Consider the following 21,095-nt stretch of genomic DNA (forward strand, 5'->3'; position numbering starts at 1 on the left):
ATGTTAAACATGGTAAAAATATATTAAATACAATATAGGCATACATAGTTATATAATTATCTTTCTGCACAAAAAAAAATCAGATTAAAGTAAAAAAAATAAGAAAGAAAATAAAATTCAGGGGTAGTAGAATTTAAAGTAGATCTTCGTGGAAAAAGGAAAGAAGTCCTTCAGCATCTTGATGGAACCGTCTTTTCTTTCCTACTCAAATCCCCATATTATACACGAGTCTCCTTCTTCCAGGTAATTCTTGTTATGCCACAGTTCTCTTTAACTGTCCTGACTCAGTTTCCTTGTACAAGTTTCCCTTGTCCCAGTCTCCCTAATTACTCCCCTAAGCTGTAAATCTCTCTCTGGTCCATGAAGGCTGAGGACCAATTAGTCTAAGGTTATAAATTGTTAGCCCAAGCAAGATAAACAAGAGAGTAGACCTCCTGATTATCTTCTGTCCTTGAGAATTTACAACATCCCTCTAAAATATTCCAAGATATTTCACTAACATCTTTATCTCTGGGTATTCAGACATCCTGTCTCTGGGTTCCTTTTTGATTCGTAGCCTTTTCCAGCTGGGCTTTCCTGCTCTTTCCTACTCTCTTCTTTGTCTCCAAAAGGTATATAAAGGTTAGAGATTCTCCATTCATTGCTGGAGAATGGCGGCTGGCGGGTGGATGCTGGATGCTGGATTCTTTGAGATGATAGTCTCCTCCAGACCTGGGACCAACATGAATTCCTTGGTCCCAGTATATCTTTATCTCTGTCTGACTGGATAATTTGAGACGAGAGTCCTGTCCAGTCAATCTTACTCTCCCATTAATAAAATATTAAAAACTCTCTAATCTCTCTCCTGCCTCAGTTTCTCTGGCATTACATTCTTAAGCCAGATTCCATCCACTTCCTTCCCCAAAGTCAAAATGCTCCCTAAAAAAATTAACAAAAGGACTTTATGCTAGTGATGAGGAAAGACATTATTCATGCTTCTTCATTTTGTACTATCAAAAAACCCAAATGAATCCTAGTGCTGGAAAGAAATAGCACATTTAATAGCAGAGTCTTCCAAGATTATTTTAATCCAACTCTTCATTTTACAGATGAGGAAATGAGACCAAGAAAAATTAAAAGACAGATTTGGGACTGAAACCTCAGTGTTCTGACTCTAAATTCAATGTTCATTCTTTTCTGCCATGCTACTTCCAAACACAACATGGATGTCAGAACTACAATGGAATAGAGAGATCGAGTCCAATGCCTTCATTTTATAGATGGGGAGATTGAGGTCAGAAAGAAATTATGATAAAGTGGAAAAATGCTGACTTTGAGATCAGAGGACCTAAATTAGCTTTTTGTATTTTGTTCTTATTTCCTTGGGCAAATAATTTAAGCTCTCTGAAGTTCGATTTGCAAACCGAAAGAGTTAAGACAGAAACTCTTTGAAGTCTTTTCTAGCTCTACAGCCTATAATCCTATAAAGTGATTTACTGGGATTAGAAGTCTAGTTTTTAAAATTCCCTCAGTCTGTCTATAACAAAGTCTAGTGGGGTGAGGGTATGGGAAAGAAGATACAAGAGTTCCTATTTCTCCCACCTACAGGAAGAAGGAGGTCTCTAAAAAATATAGACATAAAAGGTATTCACGGAGTTGGTGACATTATTTGTTAGGTCTAATTAATTAATGCTCATTCTTTGATTTCTCCTCTGACTTCACTCTTGATCCTCTGGAGTTGTCCAACACATCTCATTCATCTTCTCACCCTTGAAGTTCTCTCTGCTTTTGTGGTATCCTCTTTTGATAGGCGAATTTGTTCATGAATTTCCATTTAGAGGGATATTACTAGGCCAGCCATTTTCACTACTCCTCTCCCAATTCCCGACTCTTCAGTCTTCCTCCAAGCTGCTCCCCATCTTTCCTTTTCCTCTCTTTTTCCCTGCTGTTTCTCAGCTATCTTTTAAATATTATCTTCCTTTATTAGAATATAAACCCTTTGAGAGCAGGAATTAGCTTTCTTTCTGCTTATATTTGTATTCCCAGTGTCAACATAAAGTATTAAATGTTTGTTAACTTGAGGTTTTTTTCCCTCTCAAATCTCTCCTCTCCTTTTCCTTAAACTCTCTGGAATCCAGGGAACGCAGTTGCTCCCAGATCTGATGGTATCTGTTTGTTTCTTACTGATTTTTGCACCCAATTTAGTGCTTATAGAACTTCCACTTGAATTTCACGCATACCTTCTGTTGTGCCTCAGGTTGTCCAGACTCTCAGCAGCATCAAGAATAGCCGGAAAGACAAAAGGTATGACAACAAAGGGCTACAAAGGAAGGGCTACAAAGCCTTGGAATTACCACTATCGTCTTGAAACTGTTAGTTTTCTCTGAACAAAGCCAAAAAGATTTCTGACAACAAAACATGGAACCATTTCCTTTTTCATCTAGCCAGGAGTCAAGGGCAGGGAGTTGACAGCCTGTCTTGCTGCCTATTTATCCTTCAGGAATATCATTCAGAGTGTTGAGGTCTAGCTTTGGGGTACCTAAATGAAATTAGGGTTAAGGTCTAGTGGCAGGTTTGGGGTACAGATTCGGCGCAAGGGGGTCTAGTAGCGGCACGAGTTCCCAATAAAAGCATTTACTGGCCCGAGAGCTAGATTGATAAAAGAGGTTTATTATTGGATAAGCAAAGTTAAAGTATAGGCGAAGGTAGAGATAAGGAGGGCACTGGACAGAGGGTCCAGTGGACAAAGGGCCCTCACATGGTAGCCATGTTTGGAATCTCTGCAAAGAGGGGTTCCCAGCATGGCCTTTTTATAATAGGAGACTTAGCTCGAGGTGCTTTTGGGTGTAGCCCCAAAGTTGGCTCATAACCAAGTGGGACTGGGAACAGGTCAGATCTTCTATTGGAATTCAAAGGGACCAGGATTTGTGAGTTAAAGGGCAATTAACATTATTAACTAGGAGAGGGTGGGAATCTAGAAAGGAATCTTTCCCGCATCATTGAGTAAAGTTCCAAATGACACTGGTAGGACCTTTCAGGACTTGTTCCCTGTTAGTATAGTCTTCAAGATCCCAAGTATCCCTGCATGCCATAATATTAATAGCTTTTTTATCTTTTGTACTTTAGCATTTCTAAAATTGACCATGAAAGAAAGCAACTTAGTCAATTAAATACTTGAATGGCAGGATCTTGCATAATACATACATTGTAAATGGTATAGTAAGCAAACTTTGACTATTAAATCTGAACAATGGGGCTTGGACAAGAAGGAACTCTTGGATGGAGGACACTCCTCTCTATGTGGCTGAGCTTATAAAGTTGGATAGAAGCCATGTTACTTCAGTAAATTACTCCTACTTACCTATTATACCCACTCTGACACCAATAGGTGTCATTTGTAATGTACTAGCCCTACTACAGCAAATATTGAATCAAATATACAGTCAAGAAGCCTTCCCTCTACAGTTTTCTGATAAGTATCCATATTGGTGATAAATGTACTTCCTCAATAAGCAACTCATTTTTTTTTTTTTTATCAAAGCTTTTTATTCACATATTCAGGAATACTGTAAAATGAGAATTTCTACATAGGGTGAGAGATTGGGCTAAATGATCCCTAAGATTCTATAACTTTAGGGCAGGTACTATCACCCCCATCTTATAGCTAAGAAAATAGATTCAAAAGGTTAAGTGACTTGTTTAGAATCATACAGCCAGAAGAACTAGGACTTAGATCTTCTTTCTAGTCAAACCAGTGTTCATTTCACTACTGTCAGAAAACACAGGACCAACTCTGCCCACCTCTGCCCCTGGTCAATCCCAATTAATAAGTTCTCTGGAGGTAGAGAAACAGGTTTGCCAAATTAATACATCTCCCCCACAATAACAGGACATTTTTTCAAGTCACCTATTCTTCTTCTAGCCTTCCTCATTCTCATCTCTTAACTGAAGATGATGTTTGTCCAAATCTGTATTGAAAGCAAAGATTGCTTAAGCCATTCCTCCTCTTCCCGCCTCATTCTCATTCACCTCATCACCAACTTTTTTCTGATATAAAGTGTGATTGCAGCCAAATAGAGTCTTACAAAGCATTAGATGAAAGAAAAATTTAATAGGGCATTTCTGATTCCAAAAAAGAGTACAATTTTGTTTTCTTGTAAACCATTTTATGTTCCTGTTATGTTTTAGCCAGAGAATGAGAATGTAATGTTAGAAATCCAACTTCAAAGATTACATCAATACTATATTTAAGTACTAATACTAAGTACTTAATAAATTCAAAGTGCAAAATAGTCACTAGGACAATGACAAGATCATATTCCTGTTATGGATTTTCACAGCCAGTTGACAAATTGAACCAATGAGGAACTCAGTTAAGTGATTTAAATAAGAAATGAAATTAAGTGATTTGCCCAGGGTCACACAGGTAGTAAGTGTCTAAGGCAGAGTTGAACTCAGAAAGATGAGTCTTCCTGCCTTTGGGTCTGGCATTCTATCCACTGTGCCACCTAGCTTCCCATCTGGCACATAGTAAGCACTTAAGAAAGCAAACAAGAAATGTTTACTGAGTGATTATTAAGAGGAATATGAAATATCTCAAAACCAACTGAAGAAGAGATTATTCCTAATTGGAAGTTGCTGTTGTTTCTCCTTCTTTCCTGAAGAGAACCTTAACACCAGGGAGATGATACGATGACAGGCAGATGAATTGGATTTAAGTGAGGTAGGGCTGTGCAAGGTCACCTGCCTCACTTTCTCCTCCAGGGCCATCTGGAACTAGAAGCTAGATATGAATCAGGACTAGGAGATGGCCCTGGAGGTAGTGGGAGACTTTGACCTTTTTTAAGCTAAAGTTCTTATCAGATCTCAGTTTGACTGATCCATTCAGTAATCAAGGCTAGGTAGTAACTCCACAAACCATTTGTCTAAGTCTTAAAACAAGTCAAGAAGAAAAGTTGCTTATAAAATTTGCAGATGATGTGAAGATGGGAATGATAGTTAACATCTTTATTATAGAGTCAGGAATCGAAGATGATCTTAACAGCCTAAAAATGGACCAAATTAGGTGAAACTGATTAGAGGTACATGTAAAGTCTTAAATTTGAATTCAGGTAAATCAAATGCACACATACAATGTACCTAGAAAAAAGTTTTTGTGAAAAATATATGGAGATTTTAATAGATTTTAAGCTTATCAGAAAGCAACAGTGTGACATGACCCACTCAGGCTGCATTATGAGAGGCCAGGAGGCTCCAGAAAGGAAATAATAGTCCCATTGTCCTCTGACCTGTTCAGATCATTACTAGAATATTGTGTTCAGTTCCAGGTGTCACCAACAAAGGCAAATTTGAGCACATCTGGAGGAGGGCAATCACAATAGTGAGGGAACTAGAGACGATGCCATGTGAAGATTAATTGAAGAAAATGGGAATGGTTAGCTTTGAAAAACATCTAAGTAGGACATCTATGTAAGCTATCTTCAAGAATCCAAAGAGTCATCATGTGAAAAAGGGATTAGATAGTTGTAAAGTTGCAGAAGTTATAAATTTTTCCAATCATCTTGGAAAATTATTTGGAACTATCTTTAAAAAGATATCAAAACTGTATCTTGGCATATCGTAGGAATGAATATCTAAGTCAGAAAGGAGCAGTGCATACAAAGATATTTGTAGAAATAATTTTGTAGTAAAAACAAAAACAAAACTGGAAACCTAGTAGGGTCCCATCAATTAGAGAACACAAATGGGGATATGGGAATGTAATGTACCATAGCCAAAAGGAAAAATAAATTAGCAAAAAAGTGAGAGAACCTGGGGAAGAATTGTATGAACTAATATACTATGAAGTGAGCAGAAATAAAAGAACAATTTACTCATGTGATGGTCATAATAATGACACAAAAAACAACAGTAAAAGATGTTAGCACTTAAATTAATGAAATGACCAATCTTGATTCCAGAAGATTGAAGATGAAAGGAGAAAGGTTGTAGGCTTCAGGTGTAGAATGAGGCATATTTGGCAGACATGGCCTAATGTGTTGATTTGCTTTGTTTAATCATGCTTCTTTCTTGTGACAAGTTCATTTGGGCTAGGGACTCATTGGGAAGGATATTCTTTATTTTTTTTTTAAATTTTTATTTAATAATTACTTTATATTGACACTCGTTTCTGTTCCAAATTTTTTTTCCCTCCCTCCCTCCACCCCCTCCCCTATATGGCAAGCAGTCCTTTATATGTTGGATATGTTGCAGTATATCCTAGATACAATATATGTTTGCAGAACCGAACAGTTCTCTTGTTGCATAGGGAGAATTGGATTCAGAAGGTATAAATAACCCGGGAAGAAAAACAAAAATGCAGATAGTTCACATTCGTTTCCCAGTGTTCTTTCTTTGGGTGTAGCTGCTTTTGTCCGTCATTTATCAATTGAAACTCAGGTCTCTTTGTCAAAGAAATCCCCTTCCATCAAAATATGTCCTCATACAATATCGTTGTCGAAGTGTATAATGATCTCCTGGTTCTGCTCATTTCACTTAGCATCAGTTCATGTAAGTCTCGCCAGTCCTCTCTGTATTCATCCTGCTGGTCATTTCTTACAGAACAATAATATTCCATAACATTCATATACCACAATTTACCCAGCCATTCTCCAATTGATGGGCATCCTTTCATTTTCCAGTTTCTAGCCACTACAAACAGGGCTGCTACAAACATTTTGGCACATACAGGTCCCTTTCCCTTCTTTAGTATTTCTTTGGGATATAAGCCCAATAGAAACACTGCTGGATCAAAGGGTATGCACAATTTGATAATTTTTTGGGCATAATTCCAGATTGCTCTCCAGAATGGTTGGATTCATTCACAACTCCACCAACAATGCATTAGTGTCCCAGTTTTCCCGCATCCCCGCCAACATTCATCGTTATTTTTTCCTGTCATCTTAGCCAATCTGACAGGTGTGTAGTGGTATCTCAGAGTTGTCTTAATTTGCATTTCTCTGATCAATAATGATTTGGAACATTCTTTCATATGAGTGGTAATAGTTTCAATTTCATCCTCTGAAAATTGTCTGTTCATATCCTTTGACCATTTATCAATTGGAGAATGGCTTGATTTCTTATAAATTTGAGTCAGTTCTCTATATATTTTGGAAATGAGGCCTTTATCAGAACCTTTAACTGTGAAAATGTTTTCCCAGTTTGTTGCTTCCCTTCTAATCTTGTTTGCATTAGTTTTATTTGTACAAAGGCTTTTTAATTTGATGTAATCGAAATTTTCTATTTTGTGATCAGTAATGGTCTCTAGTTCATCTTTGGTCACAAATTTCTTTCTCCTCCACAAGTCTGAGAGATAAACTATTCTATGTTCCTCTAATTTATTTATAATCTCGTTCTTTATGCCTAGGTCATAGACCCATTTTGATCTTATCTTGGTATATGGTGTTAAGTGTGGGTCCATGCCTAATTTCTGCCATACTAATTTCCAATTATCCCAGCAGTTTTTATCAAATAATGAATTCTTTTCCCAGAAGTTAGGGGCTTTGGGTTTGTCAAACACTAGATTGCTATAATTGACTATTCTGTCTTGTGAGCCTAGCCTTTTCCACTGATCCACTAATCTATTTCTTAGCCAATACCAAATGGTTTTGGTGACTGCTGCTTTATAATATAATTTTAGATCAGGTACAGCTAGGCCACCTTCATTTGATTTTTTTTTTCATTAATTCCCTTGAGATTCTCGACTTTTTATTGTTCCATATGAATTTTGTTGTTATTTTTTCTAGATCAATAAAATATTTTCTTGGAAGTCTGATTGGTATAGCACTAAATAAATAGATTAGTTTAGGGAGTATTGTCATCTTTATTATGTTCGCTCGGCCGATCCAAGAGCACTTAATATTTTTCCAATTATTTAAGTCTGACTTTATTTGTGTGGAGACTTTTTTATAATTTTGCTCATATAATTCCTGACTTTCCTTTGGTAGATAGATTCCCAAATATTTTATGGTATCAACAGTTATTCTGAATGGAATTTCTCTTTGTATCTCTTGCTGTTGGGTTTTGTTGGTGATGTATAAAAATGCTGAGGATTTATGGGGATTTATTTTGTAGCCAGCTACTTTGCTAAAATTATGAATTATTTCCAATAGCTTTTTGGTAGAATGTCTGGGGTTCTCTAGGTATACCATCATATCATCTGCAAAGAGTGATAGTTTGGTTTCCTCATTGCCTACTCTAATTCCTTTAATTTCTTTCTCAACTCTTATTGCCGAGGCTAGTGTTTCTAATACGATATTAAATAATAATGGTGATAGTGGGCAACCTTGCTTCACTCCAGATCTTACTGGGAAAGGTTCCAGTTTTTCCGAAGGATATTCTTTAAAAAAAAAAATTATGAACTGTTTTATTTTTTCTAGTTACGAATCATCTTGGAAGTGAAAAATGAGAACAAAAGAGAAAAACCACGAGAGAAAAAAAATCAGAAAAAAAGAAGTGAACCTAGTATGTATTGATTTATATTCAATTTCCATAATTCTCTTTCTGGATGCAGGTAGTATTTTCTATCCAAAGTTTATTGGGATTGCCTTGGATCATTGAACCACTGAGAAGAACCAAGTCTTTCATAGTTGATCATTGTCCTATCTTGCTATTACTGTGTACAATGTATTCCTGGTTCTGCTTGTTTAGTTCAGCATCAGTTCAATGAAATCTTTCCAGGACTTTCTAAAGTCAGCTTGTTCATCATTTTATAACATTCTATTACCTTCATATACCACAACATATTCAGCCATTTCCCAATTGATGGGCATCTCCTCATTTTCCAATTTTTTGCTACCACAAAAAGAGCTGCTATAAACATTTTTGCTCATGTGGATCCTTTTCCCTCCTTTATGATTTCCTTGGGATATAGATCGAATAGTGGAATTTCTGGGTCAAAAAGTATGCACAGTTTGATACCCCTTTGGGCATACTTCCAAATTGCTCTCCAGAGTGGATGGATCATTTCACAATTCCACCAACAATGCTTAAGTGTCCCAGTTTTCCTATATCCCCTCTAACATTTATCATTATCATTTTATCTTAGCCACCACTTTGACAGTGTGAGGTGATACTCAGAGTTGTTTTAATTTGCATTTCTCTAATCAATGCTGATTATAAGTACTTTTTTTTTAGTCATATACTTTAAAAAATAGCAGTCTTACCTTTTTTTTTTTTTTTTTTTTAAGAAAAGTGATTAGACTTTATTTTCTTGGCTTTTAAGACAAGCAAGTGAGTCACTAAGCATTCGTTTAGTTCTTACTATGTATTAGATGTTAGTGCCAAACAATAAGGTTATAAAGCAAGGCAAATACACAGTCTCTATTCTCAAATAGGGCAAATGAGAGAGATAATATGCAAACAATTATATGCTTACAAGATATATCCAAAATAGATGGAAGGCTGTTACACAGTAGAGGCACTTCTAGTGGACAGGATCAAGAAGGATCTCTTGCAGAAGGTAGGAACTGAATTGAATCTTTTTTTTTTAGTTTTTTTATTTTCAAAATATATGCATGGATAATTTTCTTTTTTAATTTTATAAGAATATATTTATTTTTTAAAAATATTTTTATTTTCAAAACATATGTATAGTTTTCAACATCCAAAACCTTGCAAAATCTTACGTTCCAAAATTTTCTCCTCCTTTCAGCAAATAATCCAATATATGTTAAACACATGCAATTCTTCTATACTGATTTCCACAATTGTCATGCTGCCAAGAAAAATTAGATAAAAGCAGAAAAAATGAGAAAGAAAACAAAATGTAAACAAACAACAACAAAAAAGTGAAAATACTACGTTTGTGGTTAACACTTAATCCTCACAGTCCTTTGTCTGAATGCTGATGGCTCTCTCCACCACAAGACAATTGGAACTGGCCTCAATCACCACACTGTTGAAAAGAGCCCCTTTAGTCAAAATTGATCATCGCATAATCTTATTGCTATAAACAATGTTCTCTTGGTTCTATTACTTCACTCAGCATTAGTTCATGTAAGTCTCTCCAGGCCTCTCTGAAATCATCCTGCTGATCATTTCTTATAGAATAATAATACTCCATGGTCTTCATATACCACAATTTATTCAGCCATTCTCCAGCTGATGGGCATCCATTCCATTTTCAATTCCTTGCCACTACGAAAAGGGTTGCTACAAACATTATTGCACATGTGAGTCCTTTCCCCTTTTTTATGATTTGAACTGAGTCTTAAAGGAAATGAGGGAAGACAGAAGATAAAGGAGGTGGTATAAGAAATCACCAGTGAAAAAGAAAGGTATAGTATTCTGTTTGAGGAACAACAAGAAAGCTCTTGGAATACACAGAAGGCAATAAGATTTAATAAGATTAGAAAGGTAGGAAGAAATCAGGTGGAAAAGGCTTTAAAAGTCAATCAATATTTTAAATTTGATCCTGAAGATAATAGGGAGCCCCTGGAGTTTAGTGAATGAGGCTAGGGATGATGGTGAAGGAGTGACATGTTTTAGAAAATCACCTTGGCAGCTGAATGGATGATGGATTGATATGGGAAAAAACTTGAGGTGAAGGGCCATTCAGAAGTTTTCTGCAATAGCCCAAACATGATATGATAAGTGTCTGCACCAGGGTGGGGACATTTACCAGATGTGTTATGAACATAAAATAGACAAGACTTGTAGACAGATTGGATATATGTAATAACTGTAAGAGAGGAGTTGAGGATTATATTGATTTTCTGCCTAGGGACTGGGAGGAATAATGATAGTGCCCTTAATAGAAATAAGGAGGAAGGAGGATAATAATGCACTAAGCATGCCAAAAGCATTTTCTCATTTGATTTTTACAACAATTCTGCAAGGTAAATGCTATTATTACCCCTATTTTATTTTATTTTTTTTTAAATGGTAATAACATTTTATTTTTCTAAATACATGCAAAAATAGTTTTCACCATTAACTTTTTTTTTTTTTCCACCATTAACTTTTAAAAATCTTGTGTTTCAAAATTTTCTCCCTCCTTAATCCTCTTCTCTTTCCCCTAGATAGCAAACATTCCAATATAGGTTAAACATGTATAATTCTTCTAAACATATTTCCATATTTGGCATGCTGCTCAAAAAAAATCAGATCAAAAAGAGAAAAAAACAAGCAAACAACACAACAAATTGGGGGTGATGATATACCTACTTCACGAGATTGTTGTGAGATCCCAATGAGATAAAATAGTAACACTCTTTGCAGAATTTAAAGTACCATATGAGTGCTACTATTATTTAGCTATTGTACCTAGACTATTTAGTATACAAGCAGATAAGATTTATTTCACCTAGATCTGGACTGGAGGAAAGGGAGATCATGAAAGCAAAGATCCTAGGAAGTAAAGACTAAGTTCTCCTCAAGGGGAATATAATTATAAATTCCTTTGTGAAGTAAAAGGAGAAATGTTCAATTAGAGACAGATAATAACAGTTTTCATTTAAATTTTGTACAATATTTTGCAAATATTTATCTCATTTTATTCTCACAAAAACCCTGAGAGGTAAGAATAATATATGATTTGACACGAGGAAAATGAAGCAAATTTAGGTCAAACAACTTGCCCAGGAACACACATCTAGTAAGCATCTAAGGCTGCATTTGAGCTCAGACTGAAGATCTAACAGATACTTTATCCGCTGAGCCATCAGCTGCCTCAGAACATAAATCATAATGTAAAATCACCATATAAAGGCACTGGTAGAATTGAAGAAGAAGCGAAAAATACTTAACTGGATCAACTCACAGAGTGCTTGGCAAGTCTCCATCATAAACCCAGTATACTGATCAGGACGTCTTTAGTGATGATGACAAGGTCTATGTCTTCTGTGTATGTCTTCTGTGTATTTCAGAAAAGTGGGATGACCATAATGAGGGTCTGCTAATAGACCAGGTCTACCTGAGAAATATTTCTTCATTGCATTAATGATCAGCCTGAGACAGAACAAATCTTTTGACCATGGTCCATGTAATGCCGGAGAAACTGAGGCAGGAGAGAGATTAGAGAGTTTTAATATTTTATTAATGGGAGAGTAAGATTGACTGGACAAGACTCTCATTTGGAATTATCCAGTCAGACAGAAATAAAGATATACTGGGACCAAGGAATTCATGTTGGTCCCAGGGCTGGAGGGGTCCAGCATACAACTGACAGCTGCCATACTCCAGCAATGAATGGAGGAACCCCTAACCTTTAAGTACCTTTTTTGGAGACAAAGAAGAGAAAGGGAGGGAAAGATTTTATCAGGGAGGGGAAGCCATAAAACCCTAAAAAAATCCAGAGACAAAGAAGTAAAGATATTGTGGGTTATCTTGGAATATTTTAAGGGATATTGTAAATCCATAAAAGAGTCAGGAGATCTACTTTTTTATCTTGCTAATTTATAAGAGATTGAGACAGAACAGTTAAGGAAACTGAGACAGGGAAACTGAGTCAGGACAGTTAAAGAGAATTGTGGCATAACATTCCATACTCTTTCTCCTAAATATTCAAATCTTTGAATCTTAGCACCTTCCTCTAGATACCCAGGAGGTCTTTAACCCACTTTCTGTAAAGCAAATGAGCCAAAAATAGAACTAGAAAAATGTAAGGACTCATATGGCAAGAGCAAGTCTCTCCCTGATAACCCCAGAGTTAACAGCTGTACAAAGGCTCCCTTGTTGCAAGCATGTCAGGTCCTCTACAGTTCTGGAGCACCACCTCAGCCAGAGAATCCAGTTTGAGATGGACAGTTAGGTCTGTGGTCATTTGTGCACTTAACTCAGTCTCTGCTTACAGAGCAGCAGTGCCAAGGCTCAAGCCCATTCAGAAAGGCAGATCTCTCCAGGGGAGAAGGGTGAGGCTGTAGTAGCTCCACCAGTCCCCACCCAGAGAAATAGGCAGGGCTGCTACTAGAATACAGATTTCTGAGCAGATTATGCACAGTTAGACCATCAAGGCAGGCAAACTCCAAACTTTTTAGGTGCCTCATGCCAAACTTCAAGGTCCTTTGAAATGCTGAAATACTTAATGAACTGGGGTTACAGGAATGGAAAAACAGATCAGAGAGACTGCCAGTGTCAGGACAGGTGTCTGATATCTAAAACTTTTCTTAAAAAAATAATACCAAAAACTGAGTCTGCCAGGGCACTTTTAACAAAATAAGGGATTCTAAAACTAAAGCATCCAAATTCAATCTGAACTAGTGAGATAGGAGGTGGGGCAGAAATGCCTAAGGCAAAATAGGAGCTAGGGGGTTCCCATTCTTTTTGGCATTTTGAAAAAAATATACCAGTTTCCCCAATGTTCTATCTCTACCTCCCCTTTTTTTCTCATGGAAAGGAATTATCAAATGACCATTCCCCATATAAATCCCAAGAGCAAATCAAAATCCCTATACATAACAGACTAATACAGTAGCATTTCCTTAAAAGCCCTTAAACATAACAGCATTAATTACACAGTTTTAACAAATCCCATCCCAAATCTTAAACACAGAATAATAGATGATCCAGGTAAGGTTTAACAGTCAGTCATCAACCATTCCCAAAGTCCCTCATATCAGTCCAATGTATACTACTAGATGCAGGGTCCAGTCCATGGTCTCATTTAAAACTGCTGCTTCAGACTGTGAAGTGATAGGAGGCTCTCATTCCTTGCAGAGTGGGTGCGTCATGCTGACAATCAAAGCTGATCAATGCTGATCCAGGTTCCAGAAGCAAACCAATATCTGTAATTTGACCAAAATCTGAAACAAAAACACAAATCTAACACATAAAGATTAGATCAGTCTCAGATAGAAAGACTCAGTTCACCAAACTGTTGCAAAATATGAGGAGGCCAAAATGGATTGCCAGCAGTTTCCTATGTGAAGAGACGAGTTTGCTTTACAGGCCAAGCAAACAGGTACAATCCCACAGACCCCTGTTAATTGTCCACTTATCATGTAAAAACCTTTTTTTTTTTTTTTTTTATATCTTTTTATTGATAGAACTCATGCCAGGGTAATTTTTTACAACATTATCCCTTGCACTCACTTCTGTTCCGATTTTTCCCCTCCCTCCTTCCACCTCTTCCCCCAATGGCAAGCAGTCCTTTACATGTTGAATAGGTTACAGTATATCCTGGATACAATATATATGTGCAGAACCAAACAGTTCTCTTGTTGCACAGGGAGAATTGGATTCAGAAGGTATAAATAACCCGGGAAGAAAAACAAAAATGCAAGCAGTTTATATTCATTTCCCAGTGTTCTTTCTCTGGGTGTAGCTGCTTCTGTCCATCTTTGATCAATTAAGGCTCTCTTTATCAAAGAGATCCACTTCCATCAGAATATATCCTCAAACAGTATCGTTGTTGAGGTATATAATGATCTCCTGGTCCTGCTCATTTCACTCAGCATCAGTTCATGTAAGTCTCGCCAGTCCTCTCTGTATTCATCCCGCTGGTCATTCCTTACAGAACAATAATATTCCATAACATTCATATACCACAATTTACTCAACCATTCTTCAATTGATGGACATCCTTTCATTTTCCAGCTTCTAGCCACTCATGTAGAAACCTTAAAGAAACAAAACACAAATATCCAGTAACAGACAGATGACCAGGGGAAATAGTTGCCCAAGCATTTAGGATACAATGATTACATATAGCCAGATTGAAAATAGCTAGGCATGACATAATTGAAATGCCTTAACAGTTCTATTGACCATTGCTCTGATCATAGAGATCAGTTACAGAAGGAAAAATGCAAGAACATAACTATAATATAACATAAGCAGTTGAGTTTTAACTGCTTATCAATTGTCCCAGTAACTGTCAGAGGGTGGAGCTTTAAAACTCCCAAATAGCATTAGCTAATTAACTCTAAGTCCAAGAAATTTTATCTCCAATAACAAATTCCATCAATCAAATTTCTGATAAATCTTAAACAATTATTTATCATAACCTTATAGTCATAACAGAAAGAAATTTTGTCTCAGTAAGTTCACAACTTAGAACAATTATCATATCTAGGTAGATGTTATATGAGTGAACATTATACATACAGATCATTTTGCTTTTAAAATACCCAATACATAGAAAAATATCCCAAATTGCATATTGTCCATAACAGAAACATTTTCAAAAGGACAAAGAAAAAACTATTATGTTCAGAGGCCCTTTAAATAACCTCAGGATGACCCAATACAATCAATTTAAACTTATACAAAAGACCCAATTCCACATAAAAGAATTCAAGAAAGTTTTTTTTAACATAGCAATTAAAGTTTTAGAAATATTCGAAACAAAGTATGGATCACATTTACGACCATTTTCTTTTAACCAAAAAACATTTATGTATCAAGAAACAAATATTCAATCAATTAACCTAAAAGTAGAGGGATGAGGGGAGGAGAGGATTCTACGTGGCCACCCTTTCTCCACTCTTGACCCCCTAGAAAAAACTTCCCTCAGGTTCCCCACTCAATTTTCTACATGGGGATCCTTTTCAAGATTTAGCCCATCAGTTTCCCAACATCAGCTCTCTTCCCAAATCCACCCATTTCCATATACCTTGAAAGGGAGGGAGAGAATTTGAAACTAAAAATTTTAAAAATGAATGTTAAAAATTGTTTTTACATGTAATTGGGGAAAAACAAAATATTAAATAAATATAATGAGGCTGGGTGATGGGAAGGGAGTTAATTGAGATTACACAGTTACTGAAACCTATGTCTCCTGCTTAAGGGAGTTGGACTAGGTAATGACTACAATGCCTAAATCCTATGATGAACTTATGAACTTGAACTTATTCTTAGATGAACTTTCTCTAGCATAATACTTCATATATTATTCATCTTGCTGGGGTCTAGAAGATTAATTTAGAATGAAAAAAAAAATGTTACTTTGCCGCCAAAGGCTCTACTCTTTTCATAAATCTGTATAAGGATAAGAGGTACGATGTTAAAAATATTGTTTCCAAGGCAATTCCAATAAACTTCGGATAGAAAATGTCATTTTGAAAAATGCATTGGAAAAGGACTATAGTTATTGAATGTAAATCAATACATGTTATGTTCATTTCTTTTTTCTGGTTTTTTTTTTTTTTCCTTCTCCTGTGGTTTTTCCCTCTTGTTGTACTGAAGCTTGGTACAATGCATGGAAGGAAAGAGCAGTTGATTAGGATTAGGACAAGAGCTTATATGTGGTTTCAAAAGGCAAATTTCTTTAACCTTTTCTTCCTCAAAAGGCTGGAGCAGCCAGTTGTGGTGTTCACTTGCTTGTGTAATCCCTGTTAGTGGGGGAGGCTGAAGTTCTGGTAGCAGCAGAGTTTGTTGACTGGGTATCCCACTAAGTCTGTCAGTGATATCAAGAAGCCACCAATTGATGTAAGCTGGGACCAGCCCACACAGTCAGAACTGGAGCAGATCAAAGCTTCTGGGCTGATCAGCAGTGAAGTTGGGCCAGTGGCTTCTGTGTCTCTTCAGTTTTTTTTTTTTTTTTTTGGCTTCAAAATTCTTTTTACAATTATTATTGTTAATTATTTCCATTCAGTTTTTTCTCTCTCCTTTCACCCTGGCCCTCCTTATTTTCTGGTTATACACGTACATTAATTTTTTAAAAAAACACATTTCCTTATGGATCATGTTGGGAGAGTAAAATCAGAACAAAAGGGGAAAACCACAAGAGAAAAAAAAAAATAGAAGTTGCCCTTTGATCCAACAGTGCCGCTATTGGGTCTGTATCCCAAGGAAATCATAAAAAGAGGAAAAAGGACATACCTGTGTAAAAATGTTTGTAGCAATTCTTTTTATGGTGGCAAAGAATTGGAAAATGAGTAGATGCCCATCAACTGGGGAATGGCTGAATAAGTCATGATATATGAAAGAAATGGGAAATTATTGTTTTACAAAATTGATGAACAAACTAATTTTAGAAAGACCTGGAAAGATTTGCATGAACTGATGCTGAACAAAACAAGCAGAACTAGGAATACATTGTACACAGTAATAGCAAAATTGTGCAATGATTAACTATAAAAGACTTGGTTCTTCTCAGTGGTTCAGGGACCCAAGGTAACCTAGATATCTCAATAAATCTTGGATGGAAAACGTCATCTTCATTTAGAGAGCGAGCGAGCTATGTGCATTCAATATAAATCAACCCATGCTATTTCCTTTTTCTTCTATTTTTTTTTTCTCTTGTGGTTTTCCCCTTTTGCTCTGATTTTACTCTCCCAACATGATCCATAAGGAAATGTGTTTTTTTAAAAAATGAATGTACGTGTATAACCAGAAAATAAATAAATAAAATGATGCTTAAATGCTCAAAAAAATGTGTTTTGCTTCTAACCACCTCCCTCCCCCAATACACTGTCCCTTCTATCACCTTTCCCCCTTCTCCTATTTCCTTTTTCTCTTATTTTCCTGCAGGAATAATATCCAATTGAATGTGTATGATATTTCCTCTTCCAGCCAGTTAAGATGAGAATATATTCCTTTTTTTCCTTCCTATTTTCCTCCTCTTTCCTTCCTTTTCTTCTCCTCCATTCTAAAAGCTTTTTCTTGTGTTTTTTATGGCATGTAATTTACACCATTCCACCTCTTCCTTTCCCTTTTCCAAATATGTTCCTCTCTCACCTCTTAATTTTATTTTTTAAAGATATCATCCCTTCAAATTCAATTCATACCTGTGTCCTCTGTCTATATATACTCCTTTTAGCTGACATAATAAAGAGAAAGTTCTTATGAGTTACAAGTATCATTTTCCCATGTAGGAAGAATGGAAATAGATGAATCTTATTAAATCCTTTTACTCTATTCTAATTTTAATTATTAATTGTTAACTAATATTCTAATTTCTAAGAAATTATTTTCCTCAGTAAGCTTTGTACCTCCTTTTCCATTTGGCCAATTCTGCTTTTTACAGCATTCTTTTCCTTATTGGCTTTTTGTACTTCTGAATCACTCTCATTATTCTTCCCAATTTTCCCTCCACTTCTTACTTGGTTTTCAAATTCCCTTATTTGCTCTTTCTTTTACTCCATCCTTTTGTGGGTACTGATGGTCTAAAATTTTTTATAGTCATTATTTAAAGATTTTTGGAAAGGATTGGGGGAGAGCTCAGGCAGGTTCCTGCTTTTTCTCCTTCATCTTGGCTCTTAGTGAACTATTTCTGTAGTGCTCAAGAGTTCTCTGAGACATTAAACATTATCCACTTAAAAAAAATAAATGCTGTACTTGGGCCCTACACAGGATTTTAGTTGGGTTGGGTTTCTGGGATAGCCTAAAGGACTAGAACCATGGATTTAGGGTAGATTTTGGTACGATAGGCTTTAAGATCTAAATCTGAATAGGACTTCAGGGGCTATCTAGTGTTATTACTTTATTTTATACGTGAAAAATCGAAGTTCAGGAATGTGATCTAATCTTGCCCCAAATCACAGAGAAGATATGAGCAGAAACAGCATTTGAATTTAGGCCCTCTGACTTCAGAACCAATATTCCTTTCATTAAACTATAAAATATTATTAATTGCTTTATTAGACATTATTATGAAATTATGTTGACATATAGCAAGCTTTATTTGGAGCTTTGATTGTGTTGTCAACACTTCCTTGGAAAGAATAAGATCTGGTTTTGAATCCTGCTTCAAATACTCACTAGCTATGTGGACCTGGTAATTTATTTAATTGTTCTGAACCTCATTTTCTTCCTCTATAAAATGGACATAATACCTCATGCATCAATGGAGACATTTCCTGCACTTTTTTTTATCTCCAACAGGCTGTCTATGCTCCAAAGATACTTCCTTCTCTTACTTGATAATATCTTCTCTGGAAACTCCCATATCTGGAATATCCATATAAAGGATGAAGTACCAGTCAAAGGAACCTAAACCTGACCCTATTCTTCCTTATAAAACACCTGACTCTCATCAGCATCTTTCCCTCTGTCTCTGTCTGTCCTTCTATTTTTTAGCCTATTATATGGGACAGCTCAAATGGTTTAAAATAAAGAACTGGAGGAATGATCAAAAGCTTGGGTCAGGGCACCATCTTGTTTTTGCAAGGGCTGATCATCAATCTACTCAAAGCTAGATTCCTACACATATGTCTTATCCTATATGTCTAATTGTCTTTCATGTAGTAGTGGTCCCAATGTATCCTTGTCCTGTCCTCCCTTACCCTGCCTTCTCATCCTAACCAAAGTACCTTTCCTTATGTGATATAAAACACCACACAAAAGAGCAAACAACTTTTGCTTTAATTTAGCATTATTGGTTCATTTGTTTCTCTCATTGAAATCCATCAAGTTCTGCCCCAAAAGACTGGAACAAGTAAATCTGTAAAATATTTTGCAAATTTAAAAACCTCATATCATTTTTCTTATTTCATATTCAATAGAGTTCAAATAGAAACAATCCAGGGTCAAATTGTTATGCTACTATTGTTCCTTTATGTTTAATTTTTGGCAGAACAATTAACATTATTTATTAATAATTTTTTCTTTCACTTTTCCCTTCCTCCCCCTTTAACCCTGGTCACATGGAGAAGACTTTGCAAGGACTTTGGAAAAGAAAAAGACAAGCGAGAAGAAGAAAAACAAAGGAGCTGGATAATCTCAAATGGAAAATCAGTAACTAACTTGCTGAATTGACTATAATATTTTCCTTTTTCTTCCCACGAAGGAAGGCCTCATTTTGTAGAAAACTCTATGTTTAAGGTCTCTTCTTCCACTGAAGCTTTGACAAAGTAATCCAAGGCCTAAGAAGCACAGTTGAGTCACAACATCTAGTCTCAGATCTTCCATCAGCTAATCCCTTGATGTTTTCTTATCTATGGAGTAAGCATAAGGGTAGCTTCTTTCCACTCCCCTTTTCTGAGATTGAAGGAGGAATTTATTAACGTCCATAAATACCTTGCTCTGGGGCTTTAAGGAAAGTACAAAGTATTTCTTTAGCCCGAAGACAGATCAGCCTTTTACTATTTCTGAGACTTTAGTAACAACCACCCAATCCCCAGGGCAAGATCTAGAGGATATAGGCATATTTAGGGTAAAGGAAAATAATTAAATATAAATATATAAATATTCAAAGAGTAATAAAATAATAAAAGAGTTTTCAAGTTAATGCTTAGTTCCTGATGGTTCCCCCTCACTCTCCACCATTCCTTTAAGTTATTCAGTCATCAACCTGAATTTAAGGGCTTATTATGAACCAAGTTCTGTACTAAGCTTTGGGGACATAAAGAAAGGCAGAATCATTTCCCTTCTCAAGGAACTTATCTATTTTTCATGATCTAGCTATAATTATGAAGGAGAAGAAAGAATTAATTTCTCAAGTAACTTTTAACATTACTATTGTACTGTTAATCCATATTTATGTAGTTTTATAATTTACAAGACACTTTCCTCACAATGCTCCAGTTCGATGTACTAATGCAAGTAACCTAAACAGAAGATAGAAATCATCAGATGATTTACTTAAATTATGAGAGAATCTCTTGTTTATAAGTTTCAGCTTTGGGACATTGGTCATTTATCTCTCTAAGAGGATATTTTCCACATGGCAATAACACCTCAAAGTTGAAAGGATATGGAATTTTATTGGTATAGGTAACCTCAGGCATGTGTTGGAGTTGTCCCCTGAAGCTACTATTGTCAGATTGTTAAATTTTCTGTGTGTATAACACCTCGTAAATCAGTAAACCATATGACAGGGCTTGATTTGGGTTTTCAGTTTTTTGTTTTTTGTTTTAATTGTCTAAACTAAAGAAGGTGGTCGTAAAACTGTTAAATAGCAGTTAGTTAAACAGCAGATTGTATCATTCATCCTTCTCTTTTATTGGGGGGGAAGGTGGGCCAATTATTAAATATTTACCAGTTCATCCCTCTCCTCAGAATTTCTGTGACTAAATTTTCTTCAATTGACAACCTGGTGAGAAGTCTCTCCATATTTAAATAGATTGGTCATCAGATAAAGAGACTTAATGAGTCTGTACTTGTAATCTTTTTAGTTAATTACTAGAAATGATGTTCTGCTGGCACATTCTTCAGGAACCCAGATAGAGTAACCAAAATATTTGCTTAAATATTTC

The 21,095-nt window shown here is 35.9% G+C and overlaps 1 long non-coding RNA gene across 1 annotated transcript; it reads left to right on the forward strand.

The window, feature by feature from the left end:
- Window positions 1–2,191: 2,191 nt before the first annotated feature.
- On the forward strand, window positions 2,192–20,826 carry LOC127550109 (uncharacterized). Its single transcript, XR_007950777.1, has 3 exons — window positions 2,192–2,283; window positions 8,397–8,481; window positions 19,554–20,826. It is a non-coding gene; the product is annotated as an uncharacterized LOC127550109 (long non-coding RNA).
- The last annotated feature ends 269 nt before the right edge of the window (window positions 20,827–21,095 follow it).

The sequence above is a fragment of the Antechinus flavipes genome, chromosome 2 (assembly GCF_016432865.1).
Source record: "Antechinus flavipes isolate AdamAnt ecotype Samford, QLD, Australia chromosome 2, AdamAnt_v2, whole genome shotgun sequence".
Lineage (NCBI taxonomy): Eukaryota > Metazoa > Chordata > Mammalia > Dasyuromorphia > Dasyuridae > Antechinus > Antechinus flavipes.